The sequence below is a fragment of the Embiotoca jacksoni genome, unplaced genomic scaffold (assembly GCF_022577435.1).
Source record: "Embiotoca jacksoni isolate LCO1_2020_lvr unplaced genomic scaffold, fEmbJac1.0.p SCAF_17, whole genome shotgun sequence".
NCBI classification, from domain to species: domain Eukaryota; kingdom Metazoa; phylum Chordata; class Actinopteri; family Embiotocidae; genus Embiotoca; species Embiotoca jacksoni.
Window position 1 is genome coordinate 10,217,813 of NW_027185307.1, and position 12,391 is coordinate 10,230,203.

General features: G+C 40.3%; 1 protein-coding gene across 5 annotated transcripts in view; it reads right to left on the minus strand.

Annotated features, from left to right (window-relative positions):
* Positions 1-12,391, minus strand: part of tpk1 (thiamin pyrophosphokinase 1) — a 70,182-nt gene that overhangs the window by 8,848 nt on the left and 48,943 nt on the right. The gene's annotated exons all lie outside the window — the stretch shown is intronic.

The window sequence follows — 12,391 nt, forward strand, 5'->3', positions numbered from 1 at the left end:
AAAACCTCCAACAGCGGGAAGGAAAACTCAATTTTAACAGGAAGAAACGGCCATCACGGTTGGGGGGCGAGGGGAGAGAGAAAAGAAACAGCACCAGGATATACAACACTAAATATTAGTGGGAGAGACAACACGTATCATTTTGAGCCATGAAGATACTGACTGGTATCCGAGTGAGGAAAAGCTGCCGATCTTATCTTTAATTACTCTGTTAATTTATGCAGATTTGACTAACGACTCGTAATGAAGGATGAAACAATGTAACAAATCACACCTTTGAAGCAGCATTAAACTGGTCACCAACATAGACGGATCATTTTCTTTCCCTCATTATATCTGGATGTGTTTAGCGAGGCACCCGTGTCCCCTTTAACATGACTTGTCATGGAGAGGCAAATTAAACTCATTTAGTCAGGGGGCAGCTCTCGGACTCCTTCAGACCGGTGTGCTATCAGATTTCATCACGCTTCACGGTGCCAGAGAGAAAATCATTTTCCGTAAATCATGTTTGTTCAATACTGAGCTGTCCAAACGACTAAAATGAGGTGAGCGTGGGACTCGCATAATACTGCAGTTCTCGCGCCACATTGCGAACGACATTACTTGTCAGTGCCATAAATTGACTGTGCAGAAGCTGCACTTGTTTAATGTGAGGCTAATAAGAGAGGCATTCAAGGGGGGCCAAGACAAAAGCTTGTTTCACCTGTGATCCACAAATCAATCTCTGTGAATATACTGGTTACATTAAAGAACAACAACCTGAAATGAATGATTTATATGCTCATACTTATCTATGGTGTGAAGAGGGATGAGGAGTAGACATATTTCTGCCAAGTTTTATCTTGCACAAACAGAACACAAGGAAATCTGGATAAGTGAAGGATAGTAGAATCATTCAGATGCAAACAAAAGAGCTCTTAGACCTTTGTTTGTACAGTTAAATCACATCTTCTAGAGTGTGCACAATGATCACACTAAATGAAAAAAAATAATAAAAATTGTACCAGTATTTCCAATTTAAATTAGCTAGCTAATGCCATCATTGATGAAATAGCATTTCAAACATCATTGATCTGAAAAATGTGTCTGTAGTATATTTAAAAAACTTCGGCTTTGTCGAGTTTATCATATCGGCCTCTGATTTCAATGCAGCAGCATCATTCAATTTACCATCTGAAATTCTCCTTATATTTAAGGCCATTTATTGGCCACGACATGAGCCAAGATGTGCACGAGCAGTGTTAGCACCATCTGCTGTGCGATGATAGCCGCCTCCATTAAACGCTGCTGGGTTTAAAAGCGTGTGAGGTGACAAACACTGCTCTGGCTTCAGTTGACCTTCAGATAAGAAAACTCATCTCTGCCGGGAATGTGGTCGCAATCAGTTGGAGAGACAAACGTGCAAACAGACAGCGGAGCAAATTATAGATTTTGATATTAGAGCGTGATTATGGGGAGGGAGGGGGGGTACGATAAGATTGTTGGTGTGTTTTGCTTGATGGAGGGGTTAGTAGTTCATAGAGTTGATGTGTTCGTGAAAATTAATTTCCTGCCATGAATACTTAAGTATAAGCGTTTCGATACTGTGTGTGTGTGTGTGTACTCCTCTGCTTCCTTGCTAGTCTGCAGCTCCACTGGGGGTACTAGCAGCAGTTCACGTCAGGCTGCTCTTCATTTCCCACCTCTTCCCCCATGTGTGATGTGCACAGCGTCAGAAATCTACAGATCCATAAATAAAACCATAAAACAGCAGTTTTCCCTCCTGCTGCCACACTGTGCTGCTACAGCATACATACACTTTTCATTTCCCCTGTCTAGGACCTTGGCGAAGGAGGAGTGAATGAGAGAGGGAGGAAATGAGAGCGAGGAGAGAGAGAGAGAGAGTGGCGGGATGAGGGAGGAGAAGGGCAGAGAGAGGGGGATGTCATTATGTGGAAAGGTGTAGCAGAGGAAGAGAACGTGTAGAAAAGGCAACAGGAGGAAAAAAAAAAAAAAAAAGAAAGACGGAGAGATAAGGGGAGAATAGATTCATTTCTTTATGCTGAATCCCTGAAAAGAACGAGACAAAAACACGCGGCGAGAGTACAAGCAGAAAAACACTGGCAGGGAAAGAAGAGAAAAGAGATATGAAAAGAATAGGAGAAGGGCAGGGTGCATGTTTGCATCTTGAGAAAGAGAAAGAAAAGGAGAGATCTTACAGTAGAGATGTCTGCCTCTGGCAGGGACACTGGGTTAGACCTCACTGAACCAAGTTTGTCAGACACATCTATCTGTTTGACTACAAGATAAAGTGCACGGCTTCGCCCTCCTTTGAAAACAATCCTTTCCAGTATTTAGAATGCTTCCTGAATACTGATATTGGCGGCTTCACAATGCTAAAGGCTTAAGCTGCATGACTTCATCTTTGCTGCTGAAGCAAAACTTTAAAGGCAGCCCTGTCAACATGTTCGACGATTTATTGTTTCTGATTTCACATCAAAATGTGTATTTTTTTTTCTCCCCGCAGGTATTTCACATATTCGATTTGCAACCAAAATGCTCTCACTATTTATAATATGGGGGCTGAATGTTCATGGGGAGTCGGAGCCAGAAATCTCATCTCATAACCTCAATTAAAACTTCAACACAACCAAACTCCCTGCTGCTTGTCAGTAGTGTGTTAAAGCAGAGGCCAGTAAGAAGTGGGGGGCTATTTTTGTCACTACTTTCACAGGTCAATGATCAGGGACGGTTACAGAATAGAACCCATCAAGTGCTAAAGATATTTATCAACTGTACTTATACTGTATGTGACCTAATCCATTCCCATGAGCATTAATTAGGCTACATGCAACTCGTTCTGCTGTCAAAATACCGCATGCTCTCACGGTGATTCTTCATGTTCAGAGTGAAGCTAAAAATATGGAACATGTAGTGAAGTCCTTATTAAAACACTATCTCATTTGCATTCCAGTGTGGTTTTGAAGGCTTACATTTCATAAACAGCGTGCTCTCATTAACAGTGAGGGCAAGCTTTCTAATCTTGCCCAAAGTTTACTTTTAATTAAGATTTCTCGATTGCTTCGGCACTCTGAGAGACTTTGCCACTAAAATCCATCTGTGTTCATCATGTGTTTGTTTTTTATCAAACTCGGCACCTGGTCTGTGTTGGACTCGTGCACGTGTGTCTATGTGTCTCATGTTGCATTAGTTTATGCGAGTGTGTTTGCAGGTGCCTTGGTATTGTCCCTGTGCACCTCTCCGAGACAATGAGTTAAGACACACCACCTGATGGGCTATTTGAGGATCCTTTACCATCCTGATGACCTTTTAAAAGCAGCGCTTCACTGTCTATAAAATAGAGCTGAAGAGTATAAAGCTTTATCCGTGTATTAAGTGTGATCTTTGGAAGGGGTGAAGAACAGGAGAGAAAGAAAGAGCAAGAGGGAAAGAAATCATGTGGATATACGTTTGTGTGGACGGATGGGTGTTTATACGTGTCACTCAAATGTACATGCTGTTTTATACAGTAGCATGTGTAAGACTGAAGGCATTAAGGATAGGGGACAAAATCGCCGCAGTATATGCTATAACAGCATATAGTACATAGTGTTTTCCCTTGCTTTGTGGTAGACCTGTGCAGTGGTGCACCTATTGGGGATTTTGGCGTCCTTCCCCCAAGCAAAATTCACATTTTTCAATAAGAAACTGCAACATTTAACCATTATTATTGCCATGTCTGTGCTGTACCAGATAATAAACAAACAACAACTAAAAAGCCTAAAGACAAAACTTCCTAAAGAAGGGATAAGTCATTTAGTTCATTTCAAGCACTCTGCAATAATTTGGCTTAGGTGGGGCCCAAAAATGGCATTATAAAGGTAGTGGAAACCTGGTATGTAATGATAGGGACATTCTTTATCTGTAATTTATAAAATATATATGCAGTAAACATACTATAATAAAGTGCATTTTCTGAAAAACAGAGAGCTACAGATGAAATATATATAAATTAAATAATCAGTGGAGATATTGAAAGAAATTTAAAACAAGTACATTGATATAAAGAGTTTTGCCATCTAACATGGGGATCATTAAAAAGCACTTTAAATAACTTGTATGAAGACCATGGGATAAGATTAAAGCTCCAGAACTTCTAATAAATTGACCACCTGGTAGAATTTATTGTCCAGAAATAACCTTCAAGTCCACATGAAGCAGATGTTTTTGGATGTAACAACTTGACAAACTTCATCTGCTGATAACATAATGTGATATAATTAAACTGTCCAGAACTAAATGTAAACTGTCAGCTTTAAAAAAAAATAAAAAAAATACACATTCTAAATGCAATGTGAATGGGGAAAGTAACTTCGCTCTATTGCTTAACTGTGAAGCAGCTAATGGCCAAAAATCTTTTACGGCAAGAGTCAACATGTATTGGCTCTTGATATATTTGACTCCCATTGTTATATTACACATTTTACTTGCACTATACAGTACATGCAGGAACCAATCTCAAACATATGCCTCAAGTGTACTTCCTTCCCTACAGTGTGTGTCATGTATCTACAGTGATAATGCAGTGGGTTATGAGCGATTGTCTAACTCAGATCCAACATTTGATCCTGAGTTCAATACTCACTGTCTTTTTATTCTATCATAACAACAACAACAACATTATAGCATCCTGTTGTAATTATACAATTTGGCAGTGTCTTGAGAAAGGCTTGTCATACTTGCAAATAATGCTCTGGCACAACAACCATGTCCCCACATGGTGCGGTTTTAGATAGTTTATTGCCATTTGGAACGTAGCGTTTGGATTTGTATCATAACAACAAATTAAATTTATGATCATATCATAATATGGATTTTATACCGATTTATTTCCCAGTTCTGTGAATGTGTGTGTGTGTGTGTTTGTGTTTATGAGCCTGATGATACGGAAGTTACAAGGAGCCAGTGTTGTGGAGAACAGCAACTTCTTTGCATATGAATTTGAATGGAAACCGTACAGTAGAAAGCCTCCTCAGCCGTTCTATCATCAGCGGGCTGACAGGCATTGTTCATTGTGCACAGAAGTTTCTCTTGCTTTTTGTCACATGCAAAACACACTAACCTACACACATAAACATATGCAGTGTATCTGCTTTCCCATACATAAAAGGAAGCGAACGCGGAGTGAAATACAAACAAGAGCACAAGGAAATGTGTACACTCACACATGCACGCCCAGCTAATGTGAAACACAAGCATATAAAAGATACATTCATGCCCACACACACACTATGCAGGGAAGGGTTGGTTTGTGGATGACAGCTATTCAAATTTGCTGTTCATAATGATCCACGTTAAGCCAAAAACATCATGACAAAGCAGGTTTTAACACACAATCACACACACACATGGACGGTGCCAGAAGCCATAATTCAGACAGTGTAGCTGCAGGATGAAGGCTTTTTAATATTAAGCTGTCAGATGGAAGAGGGCTGAGTCACAAGGAGGTTTTCTGCACATGCACACATAACACGCACACATGCACACACACACACACACACACACACACACACACACACACACACACACAGAGAAAGAAAGGGTATTATTCAGTCAGTCACAGGTGGAGACCCATTGTGTCACTGACCTTCATAACCATAATCATCCAAAAGAGCTTAGCTCTGAACTTGTTGGAATTAAGTTTTGTGAGGAGTCCTCCAAATCCACATTTGGAGGAATTTCATCCACAATAGCTCTTGACCCCTATTTACTTCTTAAGGAACAGAATAGATGGCAACCAGGGAGAAGCATAATGAGAAATGAGTGTTTAAAGACAAAGCATAAACCCTGAGGCATGTCATCTGCCAGGGTTCTACGATGTATTTCAAAACTGCTGGTGATATATTGGTGTCTGTGTGTTTCGATTAAGCGCTTATTTATTTCAAAGTCACAAATGTTGCCATCGGAAGCAGTGTAACGTACCAGCCGTGGCCTCTGTGAAAATCATAATTAAGATATTGTATATATGCTGCAGTATCAAAAAGTCCTTCATAGTAAATGAACATTTGCACTAAGTCTTTAAAACAACTAAAAGAAAATGCACAAGAGAACCTGAAACAATTCCAAACCTGTTAAAATTAGATATTACCACATCTTCAGGTAGCAGTGTGATAATAAAAATCCCAAATTATAACTTCACTAAATAAGAAGCTTTGTCTGCTAGTGCCAATCCCAAGGAGAGAGAAGTTTAGCTGTCTGAAATGTCAAAGCTTGTATGATTGTCATGACTTCAAAAATGTAATTTTCACTTTAAACACACACACACAGGCCATAAAAGCTGCTGATAGCGCTGCTCAAGATATCGCCTAAAGCCAGAGGCAACAGCTTTAATGTGTCAACCATTTAAACTGCATGTGTTATTTAAAACATTCAGTGATCCTCTCAAATCCAGACAGTCTTCTTCTTAAATAATATTCACAGCGGGTGTGGCTGTTTGGCTTGAGTACTTTAGTGAATGAATGAATGAAGCTTTAATCATGTTAATGACTGCTAAGAAAAAGCTTTACCTCCCAAAGTAGCCTTCATATCGTTAAAGTAAATAGACTGAACAATTCTACAAAAGCAATATCCATGAAAGAAAAGGTACGAAGAGAAAATTCAAAATTAAGCCAAGACTAAACCTTCAAACAACGCTCCAATAAAAAAAAGTTATTATGCAATCTTCTCTAACAGATTTAGGTCTAACAGTATCCATACAGCCATGATTTGTCATGAAAATAGTTATGAGGACTCCTTGATAGCTACTATCCATTCGGGAGCTCTTTTGACAAGTTGATATAGCAGCAGTTGATAATGTATCATCACTGTGGCATGACGTACGAGCCAGGACTTCACTGTTGGTCCACTTTTGTTAAATTTTTTAAAGCTAAGGTTAAGAGCTTTTATTTACAAGGATACAATTTCACACGAGTTTGTCAAAATGGCAACTGGCTCTACTACAATGGCTCAAGTGTTTGACCAATCAATGTCCACTTCATGTATGACCCTAAATGTTCGTGTTGTGTGAGGCCAGTACTAACCTTGCAGTCGGAGCTTAAAAAAGTCCATCAAAACAGCTTTGCAAAAACTACAATCGTCCTCAGTTCCAGCAGGGCAGACACAAAACAAGATGTTATTTACTTTGACAGTTATTCGAACTATGAATAAGTTTGTCCAGTCTGAAAGCGCCTCTAATTAAAGCCTATAACCCCCAATCTCTCCATCACCCAGCCCAGAGGGCTCAATTCTCTTCATATCAAGGGATAATGGAGTAAGATTAAGGATCATTATGCCATGTAGAATATATGTTATGTAGGGTAGTTTTACAAACATGCACCAATTGGCTTAATCTCTACGATACACATTTGGTTGTTAGTGGGTTGATAACAGGGTTATTCATTTATTTGGCAGTTAAAAGTGCTGTATTATAAACATTAAGCTTAAGTAGGTTGAATATATAGTTCCTTACTGTCATGCATGAAATTGAGCTTCGCATTACACGTTAACCTTAATCTGCACACATTTGCATATTTGGCATAAAATCAAGGTGTCATCAATTATTTGCATAACGTAATAGAGAGTATTTTCTGTGTGTTTATTGCACCTGTGGAAGCTTGTGTCTGGTCCATGTGATGCAAAGGCCACATGGGGAGAATGAATGAAGTACTGTGTAGGTGTGTGTCAAGAAACATGATGACCTTGACTTCATGGGTTCGCCAAAGTTGTTTCTAACGGTAACTAAACAGCAATGAAAAAGGTAGAAAATAGAACAGGTCATTAACATCCCAACTATTGTGCTTCAAAATGCAAAGCAGTGTGTGTGAGGCTTGCCGAGTTGAATATGTTTTCAGCGCTGCAAGATTTAATCACCGCTAAACATTATAATTAGTGTAAATAAATCCATAATGCTAAAGAGTGCGGTGCATACTCCAATTTCCAAATAACTGTAGGAATGAATTTGTTTGAACATTCACACACACACAATCACAGTGTGAGCTCAAGGTTGCTGTGCGAGAGCTGAGCATGTCAGTGGTTTCCAGTAGGTAACTCCTCTCCTGCTTTCATGGCTTTGGAGACTCCGTGACACACCTCTATGTCAGATTAGTGTTACAGTGGTTATTTGCTGTGGGCGGTCCACTGCCACTCCTTTTCTGTGGGCTACAGAAAGGGCAAAGGAATGCAATACAGCCAAGAAAATGATCAGAGAAAAGTAGAGGTTAGGGCTACTTAATGCAAATGAATTGACGGGGGTCTTAAAGTATTACTGCAGGCAACACCATCAACAATTGAAGGCTGTCCAGCGAGAACTCGGTCTGTGTTTATGTAGGTGAGGATGACGAAGAGTGGTACAAACTCGGCCACATTTTGCATAATCTCTGGAAGCAGTAATGGACTGCACTTTCCTCTTTGCATATAACTAAAAACATTGAAAACAGCCTGTGGTCGAAGCCAGAGGGTGAGCGCATAAGTCCTGTAAAGCTTAACCCTTTTCAGGGTTTTACACTTTCAACTTCTTATGAAAACTAAACAATTCTGTGTGCATATACAGTGGGTACAGAAAGTATTCAGACCCCTTTAAATTTTTCACTCTTTGTTTCATTGCAGCCATTTGCTAAAATCAAAAAAGTTCATTTTATTTCTCATTAATGTACACTCAGCACCCCATCTTGACAGAAAAAAAACAGAAATGTAGAAATTTGTGCAAATTTATTAAAAAAAGAAAAACTGAAATATCACATGGTCATAAGTATTCAGACCCTTTGCTGTGACACTCATATTAACAGCCATGAGTCTTCTTGGGAATGATGCAACAAGCTTTTCACACCTGGATTTGGGGATCCTCTGCCATTCTTCCTTGCAGATCCTCTCCAGTTCCATCAGGTTGGATGGTGAACGTTGGTGGACAGACATTTCCAGGTCTCTCCAGAGATGCTCAATTGGGTTTAGGTCAGGGCTCTGGCTGGGCCAGTCAAGAATGGTCACAGAGTTGTTCCGAAGCCACTCCTTTGTTATTTTAGCTGTGTGCTTAGGGTCATTGTCTTGTTGGAAGGTGAACCTTCGGCCCAGTCTGAGGTCCAGAGCACTCTGGAAGAGGTTTTCTTCCAGGATATCTCTGTACTTGGCCGCATTCATCTTTCCTTCAATTGCAACCAGTCGTCCTGTCCCTGCAGCTGAAAAACACCCCCATAGCATGATGCTGCCACCACCATGTTTCACAGTTGGGATTATATTGGGCAGGTGATGAGCAGTGCCTGGTTTTCTCCACACATACCGCTTAGAATTAACGCCAAAAAGTTCAATCTTGGTCTCATCAGACCAGAGAATCTTATTTCTCATAGTCTGGGAGTCCTTCATGTGTTTTTTGGCAAACTCTATGCGGGCTTTCATATGTCTTGCACTGAGGAGAGGCTTCCGTCGGGCCACTCTGCCATAAAGCCCCGACTGGTGGAGGGCTGCAGTGATAGTTGACTTTGTGGAACTTTCTCCCATCTCCCTTCTGCATCTCTGGAGCTCAGCCACAGTGATCTTTGGGTTCTTCTTCACCTCTCTCACCAAGGCTCTTCTCCCACGATTGCTCAGTTTGGCTGGACGGCCAGGTCTAGGAAGAGTTCTGGTCATCCCAAACTTCTTCCATTTAAGGATTATGGAGGCCACTGTGCTCTTAGGAACCTTGAGTGCTGCAGACATTATTTTGTAACCTTGGCCAGATCTGTGCCTTGCCACAATTCTGTCTCTGAGCTCCTTGGACAGTTCCTTCGACCTCATGATTCTCATTTGCTCTGACATGCACTGTGAGCTATAAGGTCTTATATAGACAGGTGTGTGCCTTTCCTAATCAAGTCCAATCAGTTTAATTAAACACAGCTGGACTCCAATGAAGGAGTAGAACCATCTCAAGGAGGATCAGAAGAAATGGACAGCATGTGAGTTAAATATGAGTGTCACAGCAAAGGGTCTGAATACTTATGACCATGTGATATTTCAGTTTTTCTTTTTTAATAAATTTGCACAAATTTCTACATTTCTGTTTTTTTCTGTCAAGATGGGGTGCTGAGTGTACATTAATGAGAAATAAAATGAACTTTTTTGATTTTAGCAAATGGCTGCAATGAAACAAAGAGTGAAAAATTTAAAGGGGTCTGAATACTTTCCGTACCCACTGTATAATCAAGCTAAACGCAGTGAGATTTCTTTGAAACACTGTGTGGTTCATTTTGGGGTTACTGAACTGAATACACATAAATCATGAGACTAAATTTTGTGCAGGTGGAATAAGCGCATGAAGCTAAAAACAAATATCAGGCCAGCTACCACAGATAGTCGCTGTGTTATTTGGTTACAGAAAGGAACAGATGCATTGCTTGACATTTAGAATAAGGACAGTTTGAAAAAACAAAACTAAAGACTTCTGGAAAAAATTTACAAGACTGCAGATCAGCAGAGCTAAAATGAGCTAAGAGAGAGGATTAAGTTTAAATAAAACCTCTAAGTTCCTAGTAGCTTCCACTAATATAATAAAACTATTCAGAAGTAGATAAAGAAGTAGAATCTGTCTCTGTACTATGATTAACATATTGTCTCTGCAGAGAAGCGCCTCACTTCCCACCTCCAGGTTGACATTATTGGATAAGGCCAAGAGAGAGCTCCAAACTGTAGCAGATGTGGCAGATCTAGAAACAGAAGCCCCGAAGCGTGTCCGGACAGATGTCACAGGCCACGAGAAAACTGCTGCCACAGAGAGACCAAGGCAGGAAGGGCAGTGTTAAGAAGAAACCATCCTTGACCACAAGTAATGGTCTCATTTGTCTCAATTGACTCCTTTGAAAGAAGGTGAATGTCTGGTCAGGGCAAGAGTGCCATATATAAAAAATAAATAAATAAAAGAGAGAAACTTTTAAAAAACAAATGATGTGAATACAATTATGGCCTTTTTAAAATATGTTTGGGAAAGAGGTTTGGGGGTTTCTTTGGGAAATTTGTGCTGATGGTCACACTCTTTCAGCTTAGAGTGAAGTTGATGCGGTTCAAAACACTGCTGTATTTTGGACAAGCCCATTATACAGAAAGGGTTTGTTAGAATCAAAATACTTTTACAGATTTATAGTGGACAAGCCCACAAATAAAGTTATTTTGAATAATGAGTCAGAATTATACTGTTAAAGTAACATGTATTCTTGATTCTTGTCCTGTATTGTATGTATTTGGTCACTCTGAGGTTTTGTCTGGATTAGTGACGCATTAAAGGACTGGGCAAAGACTGCCTGAATATCTGGACGACAGATTTCTGCTCATTTGACGAATGGGTACTAATTCTAAGCAGAGCTATACCTGCAACAAACCACAGAGCACAGTTTCAAACTTAAGATGCATCTGTGTCTACCCAAAATCTGCATCAAGTCAGAAGCTTGCCAAAAGACTCACCAGAGACCGGATGAATAACAGTGGGTCAAACAAAAATGAGACAAGGATAAATAGATAGGCAGGTGTTTTAACATGTTGGCAAGCATCTGCGGTGATGACGCGTCCTCGAGAAAGAAACTAAATACCAGTGTGCAAACTCACTCCACTGCAAAAACTCCCTACCTATGGTCTCATCCGTAATCTGATATAAAATAATTGGAGCAATGAAAGTGGTGAGGAGCAGAGAGGAGGAGGATTAGATGAGGGAATCAGGGAACAAGAACGTCTTGTGCACAAAGAAAAAGCAAATGTGCACATCTGTGTGTGTGTGTGTGTGTGTGTGTGTGTGTGTGTGTGTGTGTGTGCGCCTGTACATAAATGCAAGCGCCTGATAAAAGCTTCCACCAGCTTCCATAATCTGACATTTCCCGCTGCGTCAGCATCCTCAAACATCAAATGAACGAGACACCTGACAGGTCTCTTTCTCTCCCTCTCATATGTCATCCCGTCCTAACCTTTTTTTCACCCTGCTCTAACTTCTTTCCCCAAATCCGTCTTCTGCCTCCTCACATTTCTTCTGACTCAGCTGCTACCTCTCTGTCTCTCTTCCAACCACACCCTCTTCACAGTCCACCTCACAAGACCGTTCTGCATGCTCCACTTTTATGAATGAATATTGGCATCGTCTTTGCTGATGGAGCCCTGATTGCATTATCAGACTCTATCCGCCATATATATTTTTACAGATGTGGGTCGGTGTTAACTTCAATGTCTCTATGTATATGTACTGAATATAAAAACAGTAGCCTCATCTGCAGACATACGGAACCATGCACTGTCCTGGAAGGCTTATGCTGTAATGTGAAACAAAAAGTGTTTGGAATAATGTAGTAAAGAGAACAGCATTTCCACCACACAAAGAAGAGAAACTCAGAAAAGCAGAGTGGTCGGTATGTATATGTTGTTTTACTGA